The following is a 13,772-nucleotide window of genomic DNA, read 5'->3' as shown; positions in this document are numbered from 1 at the left end:
CTAATCCGGATCTTACGCGGTAGGCAGAGGTGGCACTTGAAGCTAGCTGAGGGGGGGTCTGGGGAGCCGCGCTGGTTCCAGCCTGACTCCCACTGCCAGCGTATGGGCCCAATGTACACTGACCACAAGAAGGTGAGCCCAGAGCCGGTGGGAAGGGGACCACACAGCATAACCCACCCATAATCGGACCCCCACCCCTGGTGGACGCTGGGGGCAGGTCGGTGCTGGCCTGAGGGTGCTGTGCATAGAGGAGGGTAATAATTAGTCTGGAGTACGCAGCTGCCCGGGGGCTGACTCACAAGGTAGCTTGCAGAAAGCGACTCCGGCGACCGAGACATCGCTGGGAGATTCGGGTGTACAAAGAGTGGTGCACCAGGCGTGGTTTGGCACGGTGAGAAATGGAGTATAGAGGGAGGTTGTCAGGAATGGCACTCTGTCAAGAGTGGCACAGGGCACCCACGTAGGTTTTGGGTGGCTGTGCTGATGTAAGGTGACAGACAAGCACGCACAGCAGGAAGCTCAACAAGAAAGAAGAATAGGCAACAGTAGCTGTGAACAAAAAGGGGCAGGGATAACAAAGGTACAAACAAACTGGATTCCCTCTTGGGGTGTATGCAGAAATGGGAAAGTGTTCCACGGACCTTTGGAAACTCCAGCCTTCTGCACAGATTACTATAACAGGGGCCCACTCTGTATGCTCATGGCTGGGAACAACAGCAGTGGATATCTGTACCTGAACCCTAATGCACAAACAAGGTTACAGTACTTCACAAGACTGAAACCTGTACGGGTCCAGCAGGAACCAAACAATGACACGAAGTACGACACTGAAAACGCGACAAGGGAAGGGGCAGAGATTGCCTGTCGGAAACCAACAGTCAAGCTCTGTACAAAGGATTTACATAAGACACAAGTGAAGACAAGAACAGACATATCCAGGGAAAGGAAGTCAAAGAGGACAAGGTTGAGAACAGGATCCGGAAGAAAGGAAGGGCAGACCCTAGTATCTAACTGCAGGGTATGGTGATCGGAAACTAAACGGAATAGTAGAACATTAACTCAGGGCTGAAAAGACAAGAGAAAGCTAGCAGAAGGAAAAGAAGGAAACAGTATAACGGAAATGGATAACCTAAGGGGAGGACAGAAGACTCGAGGAAGAGAAGGACAGGGATCAAGAACAGGGGGTTGCAAACAAGGAAGAGAGCAAGGGAGCAGTAGCCAGGAAATAGGGGGGCTGCAAACAAGGAAGCAGGGCTGCAGTAATGAATGGCACAAGGTGCAGGCAAACTGTTGTGGACTGCAGAGGACTGTAGTAGGCTGCAAGGCAGGGAGTCCAGAGGAGTCGAACAGAGAGTTGTAGTAGGCTGTAGACAGAGTCCAGAGGAGCAGGGCAGCAAGGAGCAAGCCCAGAGGAGCAGAGCAGCGAGGCAGGGAGCCCAGAGGACCAGCAGGCTGCAAGGCAGGGAGCCCAGAGGAGCAGAGCTGCAGGCAGAGGAGTGTAGCAGGCTGCAAGGCAGGTAGCCCAGAGGAGCAGGGCTGCAGGCAGAGGAGTGCAGCAAGCTGCAAGGCAGGGAGCCCAGAGGAGCAGGGCTGCAGGCAGAGGAGTGTAGCAGGCTGCAAGGCAGGGAGCCCAGAGGAGCAGGGCAGCAAGGGCACTGGATCAGAAGCAGGATAATACGGCAACAGGAACGGCATACGATTCGTGACTCAAGGCAAAAAGGTGCTGGGAGAACTCTTAATGCAAGAGACTGAGCTCCTGCCTAAATACAGCCCTGCCCTGTACCGAGGCAGGCTAATTGGCAGCACCTGGAGCAGCACACCTGAAACTAATCTGCCTCCTCCCTCTCTGGTCCTGAGGAGGTGGAAGCAGCACTGATTGCTAGGGCTTCTGGGGATTGTAGTTCCAATACAGATGAAAGGGAATAGCCAGGAATTGATAACTGTAGCAGGGTGTATTATGGTACATGTAGTTAGCTGAATTAAATAAGAAAGTACCAAAGTCGTGCAAATGGAAATTAAGGACCAAAGTGTGAATAGGGGTTGTTCAAAGAGTATTATGAAGATAAATGAGTTCCAAATAGTCCATGATGGTTGCCTATGTGTGCGCCAGTGGCACAGGCATGACAGTGATAAGCAGTGACCTTGGCTGGTGGTGTGAGAGCCATCCCGGTGCCTCCTTGGAAATAACTTGGCTCACACTAATCACGCTGGAGACCACATATTAAAACCGCCGGCGCCAGCGGCTGCCCATCAGTGCTTCCAATTGTTGGGACAGTCCTTTGCGGACAATCAGGGCTAACCCCATTTCAACAGTCCATACAGAGAACGTTGCTCTGGAAAAGCCGCCAGAGAAATGGAGTGGGTAGCGTTGTAGTACTGAGTGTTAATTGGACTGCATCACGCTGGGTCTGCCTACATCGTCAGGCACCATCCTAGTAAATACTCCAGGACCCGACATAGGCAAAGGGACCATAATTACTTCCCCTGAGGACTTTAAGAATCACACAAAAACGACACACTGAGATAAGGCGCCTGAAGACACTGAGCACCCGAGCTGCACAGATCCCAGAACAACGGCAATGTCGAAATCCTGCAAAGGTGGCAAACAGCAATAAAAATTACATTTCGGTACGCCCTTACAAGCAAAAACCAGCCCTTAAAACAATGGAGGACTCCCAAATGCACAGCCCCAGATACTATCCCAGGATCCAGCCGGGGCATTCCAAGACATTAAGGAGATGTTCACGCAGCTGCAAACTAGCATACAATCCCTAGACAAGAGACTGGATTCTCGCACCTGTAAAGTTGACCACAAGCAGGTTCGCTTAGACAAGCATGCCGAGAGACTGGATGAGGCGGAAGGGAGAGTGTCAAGGGTGGAGGATGAATCAGATTCCGTTGCCAGAGAGATGAGGGGGGTAAAGAGGGCACTTAAAGAACTCACAGATAAACAGGAAGACTTAGAATCTAGATCAAGAAGGAACAACCTCAGGACAATCGGAATCCCGGAATCGGTAGATCAAAGAAACATGGAACCCCTTGTGGAGGAAATATTGCGGCAGGTGCTGAGACCCGAAGGATTCTCTACAGTGTGAATAGTTGGAAGAGCACATCGGATGCAGAGTGGGAAGAAGCCGATCCCCGGAGCGCCACCTCACCCGATCATAGCACTCATGCTGAATTACCGAAATAGGGATGTGGCCCTCTGCAAGGCTCGAGAAAAAGGGGCGGTTCTCTACAAGGGCGATACGATCAAGATTTTCCCGGATTTCTCAGATAAAGTGCAGGCATCTAGAAGGAAATTCATAGATATTAAGAAACAGTTGCGAGACAGGGGCATACACTATGCCATGATGTTCCTGGCCAAACTGAGGGTAGAGCACGAAGGGGTGGTGCTGTTCTTTCACTCTCCTGAAGAGGCCACTGCTTTTTTGGAAATGCAACCAAGAAATCCTCAGCTGCGGGGGAACAATGGATGACACTGCATCCCGATGGTCACATCCTTTATGAAAGCCAAGCGCTAGAGTTTGATGAGGTCCGATCCGATATGGTCAGGGAAATCAAGTATCTATGCAGGTCTGACAGAGGGTTTGTCTCACAGCTACCCCTCAAGCGGAAGCTTACGTTTGTACATGTTTGGGGGAAAGGGGAAGCTGAAGAGTTGGGGTATTCAGCGGGGGGACACTGTGCAAGCACTGGGTGTGTTGAGGTTCTTGGTGGGGGGGTGTGGTGGTGGGCATTATACTGGCACATTGGGGTTGTCGGTGGGGCAGGGGGGATCCCGGTACAAGTGAAACAATGAGCGTGGGCAGTACATTATGGTTCCAGAGTATCGGAGGAAACACTGGGTGGAGGGGCCCCCGGACGGACCATCACCTGGGGCCGACACTCTACGGCAAAACTTAGTTTTATCACTGGAATGTCAAGGGGCTTAACTGCCCTTCCAAGATCCGGAAAGTCCTGCTGTACATGCAGCGCCATAAGGTTGGGATTGCTTTTTTCAGGAAACCCACTTAACGTTGGAAGTTGAGTCTAAATTTGGGAGGAGCTGGGGCTGTCACAGATACTTCTCATTGTACTCCTCATACGCTAGGGGCGTCTGCACTCTCATACACAGTTCTGTAGGGTTTCGCCAGACTAATGTCATCATAGACCAGGAGGGTAGGGCACTTGTGGTGCAGGGTATTATTCAAGGGAAAACCTACACTTTGGTCAATTATTACGGCCCAAATCAAGGCTCGATTGGATAGAAAACTACTGGGGAGAATACCTGAAGGGGAGATAATTTGGGCAGGCAATTTCAATGTAGGGATGGACCCTGCGCGTGACCAAACGGGAGCAGCCCAGCGCCCAGGGGGTAAGGGAACAAGCACGCTGCAGGACATGCTCTTAGTGTGGCACATAGAAGATGCTTGGAGGGTAATAAATCAAGATACACAACAGTACACACATCACTCTGCGCCCCATAACTCAGCATCGCGGTTGGATTTCTTTCTGGTATCAAAATCAATCAAGGGGGTAGATATCCAGGCCCACACGCTAACAGACCATGCACCTGTGCAACTGACTATCAACCTGGCAAGTCCTGAGAGGGAGAGGCCTCCCTGGAGATTTAAGAGTGAAGGTGTCATGAACTTCGCATCACGCCCCTTTTGGACCTCCTGGTCCTTGTCTCAACGGGGCTTACATTCCGTACTACTTCCAACATGGCCGTCTAGAGCTGAAGCCCTTGCTCGCTCCATGCGCTGAACGCGGCTCCGCGCGTCTCAATGCTATTGCAGAGTAGCCTCAGTCGTGTGTTGGTAGCTTGCGGTATTGTTTCCTTTGTCCCAGTGCTATTACCCGCTCCTGACCCTTTCCCCCTTCCTGATTCCAAGCATTACTAGCTTTTCCCAGACTCCCGGATTCCTGGACTCCCCGCTCCCGGAACTAAACGCAACCTGGAACCAGACGAGACTCGAGCAGCGCTGTTCAAGACCAGGAGCGTTCGCAAGAAGGCAGCGATCGAAGACACCGGCAAACACCGGACCCAGGTGAGACGGGGGGGAACTCCTTGACAGTTTGAGACGCCACCCGATCGAACCTAAAAACGAGATGGAAGCCGCAGTGCAGGTCTTAATGCGACGCATGCAAGAATTATCAACCGAGGTCCAAAATCTTAAGGCGGAAAACGTCGCGCTCAAACAATTGGTTTTATCCCGGGATTCTGCTACAAAGGAGGGTGCCCTGTTGGGCGGTATTGTTGACAAGTATGATGGTTCGGCAAAAACACTTTGTGGATTCCTGGATTCATGCCTGGTCCACTTTACCTTTAAGCCCTATTATTTCTCGACTCCTAGGGCTAAGGTGGGTTTCATCATATCCCACCTTTCCGGCAACGCCTTAACTTGGGCAACACCCCTTGTTAACTCCGGCGATGCCCTCCTAGATGACTATGATGGGTTCATACAGGCCCTTAAAGGCATGTTTGACCGCCCAGAGCTGGTCTATACTGCCCAAGAACGCTTGCTGGACTTTCAACAGGGCTCCCAAGATATGCTCACTTATGTGACCAGATTTAAACAATTGGCTAAGGAAGCAGACTGGTCCTCTGAGGCTAGTTTTACACTGTTCAGGAGAGGCCTGAACGATAAGATCAAGTATGAACAGGCCAGGGTGGCCCGACCCAATTCATTCCAAGCACTAATGGACCTGGCCTTGCAAATAGACTTAGGCATCCAGGAAAGGAAGGCTGAAAGGAAGAAATCCAAGAGAAACCCACCCAAGACGTCCTTTGAGAGCACAGCCAGAACGGATGAAAACCCAAGTCCAGCCCCAGAATCTGAACTCATGCAATTTGGAGCCTTTCGTGGACCCATATCACCTCAAGAAAGGTTGAGAAGGATCCATACGGGTTTGTGTATGTATTGTGCTTCAGACAAACATTTGGTCAGGGAATGTCCTTTGGCACCTCCTCTGCATTCGGGAAACACCAGCTCCCGATCTTAAATGGAGCAGAGATTCGGGAGAGAGATGTTTGCTCCATATCAATTCCATCCTTGAACTCTCCTGGACAAAACAGACTGGTCGTTCTCCAGGCATTTCTTTCACCCTCGAAGAGTAAGATCCGCCCCATTCTGGCCTTGGTTGACTGTGGAGCTATGGGAACCTTCATAGATCAGGAATGGGTTGTCAGTCATCAAATCCAGTATGAGGCACGAAGCACCATGCAGCCTGTTGAAGCCATCGATGGAAGACCCCTCAGTTCAGGGCCCATAAACCTAAAGACCAAGGAAATCCAGCTCTCAACAAACCACCATCAAGAGCTAATCAGATTTGATATCATTAAGTCCGCCCACTACCCCATGGTATTGGGTATGCCCTGGTTACAAAAACACAATCCGTATATAAACTGGACAGCAGGATCATTATGTTAGGCTCGGAGTTTTGTATGTCTCATTGTCTATCCCTGAACCTCCTTTAACACCCCCTGAGGAACCATCTAAGGAGCAAGAAACCCCACTCATGGTTTCCAATATAATACAGGTTCCGGAGGCCTACCAAGGATTTGCCGATGTCTTTTCCACTGCCATAGTCCAGGCTTTACCTCCACACAGACCCGAAGACTGCGCAATTGAAACGGAACCCTCGGCAGTGATCCTTTTCGGTAGGATGTTTATCCTTTCTGAACCTGAGAAAAAGGCCCTCGAAGAATATCTGGATACATACCTTGAAAACGGTACCATAAGACCTTCAAAGTCACCAGCAGGCGCATCATTGTTCTTTGTTCCTAAGAAAGACACCCAGGAACTTAGACCTTGCCTCGATTATCGTGGCCTAAATCAATGCACTCTTAAGGACCGATACCTACTACCCTTGATATCGGATATCCTGGAGGCAGTGAGGGGTGCAGTAATATTCACCAAATTGGATATCAGGGGTGCCTACCATTTGATCCGTATCCGGGAAGGAGACGAGTGGAAGACCGCCTTTAGAATACCCTTTGGCCACTACGAGCACCTGGTCATGCCCTTTGGACTAGCCAATGCCCCAGCAGTATTCCAACGTTTTATGGATAGGGTGCTCTCTGATATGTTGTTTCTCTTCGTCATTGTCTATCTGGACGACATATTGATTTTTTCCAAGGACCCTCTGAAGCATGAAGGACATGTTAAGGCAGTTCTACAAAGACTCCAGGAACATCACCTCTTAGCCAAGCCTGAAAAATGTTTGTTTCACGTTACCTCTGTGCACTATCTGGGATTTATCCTTAGTCCAGAGGGGATTGGCATGGGCCCTTCAAAAGTAAAGGCCATTCTAGCATGGCCTACTCCCACGTCCGTGAAACAAATCCAATCCATCCTAGGACTAGCCAATTTCTACCAAAAGTTCATAGCCACCTTTTCCGAGATTGTACAACCTATAGTGGCTCTGCTAAAGAAGGATACCCCATTTGTCTGGTCAACATTACAAGAAACTGCATTCCAGCGTTTGAAGACCGAGTTTACACAAGCTCCCATTTTGGCTCAACCCGATACAAGTCAACCCTTTTTAGTGGAAATGGATGCCTCTAATTACGCTATAGGAGCAGTGTTGAAGCAGAAAATGGAGGACGATTTGGAACACCCCATTGCTTATCTTTCAAGAACCTTAACTCTGAGTGAAACACACTACTCTGTCCTGGAAAAGAAACTGTTAGCCATTCGCCAAGCCTTCACAGAATGGCGACACCTACTTCTGGGAGCCAGACATCCTGTCCAAGTCCACACTGATCATCGAAACCTTCAGATTCTACAGTCACTGGAGTGCAGGAACAGTCGTCAGGCACGTTGGGCCTACTTTTTTGCCCAGTATCAGTTCCACATTACTCATGTCCCTGGATCACAGAACCTGATCGCTGACGCCTTGTCTCGCCATCCTGACTACGTGACCACTGAAGATAAGGCATTTCCTAAAATGTTTTCTCCCACGATCTTTGTAGCCCAAGCAGTTGATCTCCTGGAAGAAGTCCGATCGCAAACCCAATCCTCGGAAATTTGGAAGGACATTGCAACAAGAAATCACTGGAAATTAAGAGCCAAGGAAGGCTACTTATTCAAGGACAATGCACTACTTATTCCTACACGGAAGTTACAGCAAAAAATAATAAACCTTTGTCATGACACACTCCATTCTGGGCACCAAGGTATCACCAACACCCTCCTTCTTATACAGAGACAGTTCTGGTGGCCTAAAATGAAGTCTGGCGTACAGCAATACATCCAGGCTTGTATAACCTGTGCCCAAAATAAACATGATAACAAAAGACCGGCGGGTCTTCTTCTGCAGCCCACTCTACCCTCTAAACCATGGGAAATCATCGCTACAGACTTCATAGTGGAGTTACCACCTTCCCGAGGATATACTGCCATCATGGTCACCATAGATTTGTTTACCCATATGGCCCATTTTACACCATTGATGAAACTACCCTCCTCTTCAGAGCTAGCTGGAATATTTCTGGAACACATATTCCGACTACATGGGCTTCCTTCCAAGATCATATCTGACCGGGGTTCCCAATACATTTCCCAATTCTGGAAACACCTCTGTCGGGTATTAGGAATCCAACGTGCCCTCTCTTCAGGATATCACCCCCAAACGAACAGAGCCACAGAACGTGCAAATCAGACCCTGGAACAATATCTCTGATGTTTTGCTACCAAGGTCCAGGATGACTGGTCTCTCCTGATACCCGTTTCGGAATTCGCTTACAACAACTCCGAACTCTCAGCGCTACAGACCAGCCCTTTTTATTGTAGTCAGGGGTTCCATCCATCGGTTTTACCCTCGGTTCTTCCTTACCCTACACCAGTACCTACTGTTGACTCCTGGATCGAAACTCTTATCAACATTCACCGGGAGGCTAAAGAACACTTGGAGAAAGCCAGATTACAGACCAAGAGGTATGCATATTCCAAGAGAAGACCAGGTCCTTCCTATACGGTCGGTGACCGAGTGTGGTTGTCGTCAAAACTACTCCCCTGACACTTGCGACCAAACAAGCTGGCTCCCCGCTACCATGGTCCATTTCCCATCAAAGAGATTACCAATCCTGTCTCATATCGAATCAAGCTACCTGACTCCTGGAAAAGAATTCATGCAGTTTTTCACACATCCCTATTGAAGCCCTACATCCAATCCTCTCGAAAATCCAGTAGACCTCCTCCTCTACTGGTTGACAACCAACTGGAATATGAGGTGTCCCGGATTTGTGACTCCAGGTATAAGCGGGGCTATCTTCAATACCTAGTGGAGTGGAAAGGATATTCTCCTAGCAAAAGGACCTGGGAACTTGTTTCAAATATCAAGGCTCCTCGGTTGCTTAGAAGTTTTCACCTAATACACCCGGGCAAACCTGTAGGAAAAGGCTTTTGGAGGAGGCATGCTGTCATGAACTTCAGATCACGCCCCTTACCTCCTGGTCCTTGTCTCAACGGGGCTTACATTCCGTACTACTGCCAACATGACCGTCCAGAGCTGAAGCCCTTGCTCGCTCCATGCGCTCAACGCGTCGTGATCTATTTATAGACCACGCCTTCCGCGTCTCAGCGCGTCTCAATGCTATTGCAGAGTAGCCTCAGTCGTGTGTTCGTAGCTCGCGGTATTGTTTCCTTTGTCCCAGTGCTATTACCCGCTCCTGACCCTTTCCCCCTTCCTGATTCCGAGCATTACTAGCTTTTCCCAGACTCCCGGATTCCTGGACTCCGCGCTCCCGGAACTAAACGCAACCTGGAACCAGACGAGACTCGAGCAGCGCTGTTCAAGACCAGGAGCGTTCGCAAGAAGGCAGCGATCGAAGACACCGGCAAACAGCGGACCCAGGTGAGAAGGGGGGGGAACTCCTTGACAGAAGGGCTTACTGATGTGATATTCAGAGAGGGATTGACGACGACCATAGATACGTATTTTGAGATCAACGAGGGGTCTGTGGAGTCGGTGGGGACATTGTGGGAAGGGTTTAAAGGCGTGATTAGGGGGGAATGCATAGCCAGAGAATCAGGGATTATAAAGCAAATCAGGAGGAAAATGGCCGACAAAGAGAATGGCATCCGAGCAATGCAGGCGGCCGCCCTTGTCCCCTCGAGCACTGAACAAGCAGAGATATTGCAGCAGCTTCAGGAATTTCGGGATCTAGTGCAGAGAGAAGTCAAGTACATATGGGGCAGGGCAGCACCTCATCAGCAACCAAGATGGACAATCTCAAGGGTAGAATCCCTGCGATAGCTGACAAAGAACTGTTGAACTATCTCCTGATCCTCAAATCGATCCAACTCTTGTTTAAGTTCTATAAACGATTGTACTCCACTCAATCTTTACCTTCTCTGGCAGAAATATACTCATATATAGACCAGGTGGGGCTGCACTGATATACCGGGGAGCAGAGGGAGTGGCTGAGCCGCCCACTGACATTGGAGGAGGTGTTAAGGGCATTCAAATCCTTACCATCTGGGAAATCACCGGGACCTGATGGGTTCACGGCTGAATTTTATAAGCATTTTGCTGATAAACTCGCCCCCTACCTACTGCAGGTGTATCAGCATAGCCGGATAGTGGGACAATTCCCAGACTCTCTGAGGGAGGCGGTGGTGGTTGTACTGCTGAAGCCGGATAAGCCCTGTAACAATTGCTCGTCCTATCACCCAATTTCACTCAACCTGGACAATACCATTTTAGCCAAAATTCTAGCAACCTGACTATCGCCTTTAATGTCGACTATGGTAAGAGCGGATCAAACAGGCTTCATCCCAGGCCGGTCCACTTCAAATGGACTCGGGAGGATGTTTGGGTTGATCCGCCGGTGCCACAAGATGACTCCACAATAGCAGCATTGCTTGACGCCACTAAGGCGTTCAACTCAGTTGAGTGGCTGTTCTTGTTTTCAGTGCTACATCGAATGGGCATGGAGAGCAGTTCATCGCCCTGGTGTCCTTGCTATATAATAATCCGGTAGCTAAGGTAAGGGTGAGTGGGCAGGTAACATCGGCAATAGCACTTGAGAGGTGGACGCGTCAGGGGGACCGGCTCTCTCCTCTATTGTTCGCCCTGGCGATAGAACCGCTGGCGGAGAGAATAAGGGAGATGCACATACACTGAGGAATTCAACTAAACACCCATAAGGTGGTGATATCACTGTATGCAGATGATATGGTGCTATCTATACGAGACTCCAGCACTAATTTGGACCAGGTCATGCAGGAGGTCCAACGGTTTGGGCACCTGTCGGGGCTAAAAGTGAACACCAGCAAATTGGTGATATTTCCCCTAACAAACAAGTTGAGACAATTTCGGGATACGTGGGGGTTTCAATGGCACATGATCCAGACTCGCTATCTGGGGATTACCATAGCTAGGGACAAGGGGGTTGTGTATAGCAGTAATTATATACGGGTCCTGGAACAGGCAAGGGTGGCAATGGCCAGATGGAGGTCCCTTCCTCTTAATCTATCCGGCAGGATTTCTGTGATTAAGATGACACTGCTACCTAGATTGCTGTACATCTTTCTGAACACCTCCATAGCGGTACCCAAGGGATACTTTTGAGAATTCAAGTTGGCGGTAATACGATTCATATGGGCGAGCATGCAGGTAAGGGTCTCCTGGGACAAACTAACAGCACCTATACGGGAAGGGGGCCTGGCACTACCAGAGTTCAAAACAAACTATAATGTGGCGCAGGCTGGATTTCTCCTATACTGGTATGGAGCACAAGGGGACCGACGGCACGTGGAGGTTGAAAAAGAAATTGCAGCACCGTCACTACTGAGGTCCGTAATTCTCAAAGTGCCGGGGAGGGGACATAAGGCACACAACATGCTAGATCTGACCTGCAGCGCATGGGCTCGCATTGAACATAAATCCAAAGGGGAGGTTCTCTACTCGCCCAGGCTCCCGGTTATGCACATTCCTGAGGTTCTTCTCACCAGCGAGGTGGAGTTTGTGTCCTTGATGAAAAGACTTGGGGTGACACATTTTGGGGAGCCTTTTTCCAATGGGACATATATAACACTGGATTTGCTGAAAGGGAGGGGGGAGCTATCCGCACTGGACATGTTCCTATACTATAGGCTCAGGGTAACCCTGCATTGGCTATTTCCCACTTTCCCAGAACAACCCCAGATCGCGAACACGCTGGATAAGCTGCTCCAGGGGAGTCTTGGATGCCGGGTGATATCTGGTCTATATACTGTGGCCCTCGACTCTAGACCCGAGGATGCAGCCTCTCCCCAGAAAGCATGGGAGCGGTCTCTGGGCAGGGAGGTGTCAGATGAGGTATGGAGTTACTGCTGTGAGATAAATAGAAATTGGGCTATCAACACGAGATTCAAGCTGATCCATTTCAAAAACTTGCACCAATACTATTACACTCCGGCCCAACTGAAAGAGTTCTTCCCAGAGACCTCAGGTAAATGTAACAGATGCGACAATGCACCAGCAACTTTCACCATGCAGCCTGGGGTTGTTCTGACATCCGTAAATTCTGGGAACAAGTGTTTGAAGTAATTAGTGGTATCACTGGGCAGGAGGTAGAACTGGACCCGTTGATGGCCTTAATGGGCTCCACCAAACCGATACCTAAGCACACTAGAAAATCGGTCGGATTACTCCTCATATTGGCTAAACGAAGAGTGGCGATGATGTGGGGTGGGAAGCAGAGCCCAAGGATAACTCAATGAAAAGCAGACATTCTCTATTGTAACGATATGGAAAGCAGATGGGGTACTATGACTGTTAACTGATGCAGGGACAGACAAATGTGGGATGAATACACACAATACCTGATCTGACATTCAGATGATGGAGACACAGAGCCTCTCACATTCTGAGTCAGCGCCAAGAATGGGAAGGATTGAAAAATAATTGACATATATGTATAGCCTCTCCTCAATGCAGTCTTGAATGTAACCAACCGATGAACAATCAATCTAGCATAGTGCTCCTTACTTCACTGTCAAATTGAGAATACACGAGAACCATGTAATGGTAACTGTTGAAATTACTCCAAACCCGCTTAAAAGTAGCAATCTGATGAAAAATTGAACCTGGCATGATGCTCCTTATTGTATTGTCAAATCGTAAACATGAAAGAACCATATAAAGTTAACTGTTGAAATGTACAAGGGTGGGGTTGGGGGTGTGGGAGTAGATTCACGTTGGCACATGGTGCCGGTTGTTTTAAATGTCAATAAAGAAAATAAAAAAATAAATAAAAAGCCCTTGGGGAATAGCTTGCTGTGTTATGTTTCGTATGTACCTGTCAGCCACTGGCAGTTCAGGCGTCTCAGCTTTTCTCCAATGTCAGGACAGGAAGTCAGCAAGGGTTTCTTTGTTGCCCGGTCTGGCAATGCATGGCAGCATCTTCGCCTGACGTGTGCCATAGAGAAACAATAGTGCTTGGTGATCTGTTATTATCGTGAACGGTTTGCCGTAAAGGAACAAGTGAAAATGCTCACAGGCCCATACCAGAGAGTAGGCCTGTAAGGTTTTCGATAGACTTCTACTGGCGTAATGATGGTGTGCTGCCAAAATGGCTCCCAGTCCCACCGGACTCGCATCTACTGTTAGTTTGTTGTCCCTTGTGACGTCAAAGTAAGCCATATTTTTGACTTCTGATATTCGACAGATGGTGGTAAAGGCTTCCTGACACTTTGGGGACCAATGAAATGGTGTATGTTGCTTTGTGAGTGCCCTCAGTGGTTCACAGATGGTCGCAAAGTCCTTTATGAATCTCGTGCAGTAGCTTGCGAGTCCCA

This window comes from Ambystoma mexicanum, chromosome 10 (genome assembly GCF_040938575.1).
Source record: "Ambystoma mexicanum isolate Mex_15411 chromosome 10, UKY_AmexF1_1, whole genome shotgun sequence".
Taxonomy (NCBI): Eukaryota; Metazoa; Chordata; class Amphibia; order Caudata; family Ambystomatidae; genus Ambystoma; species Ambystoma mexicanum.
This window is presented reverse-complemented; position numbering follows the sequence as displayed.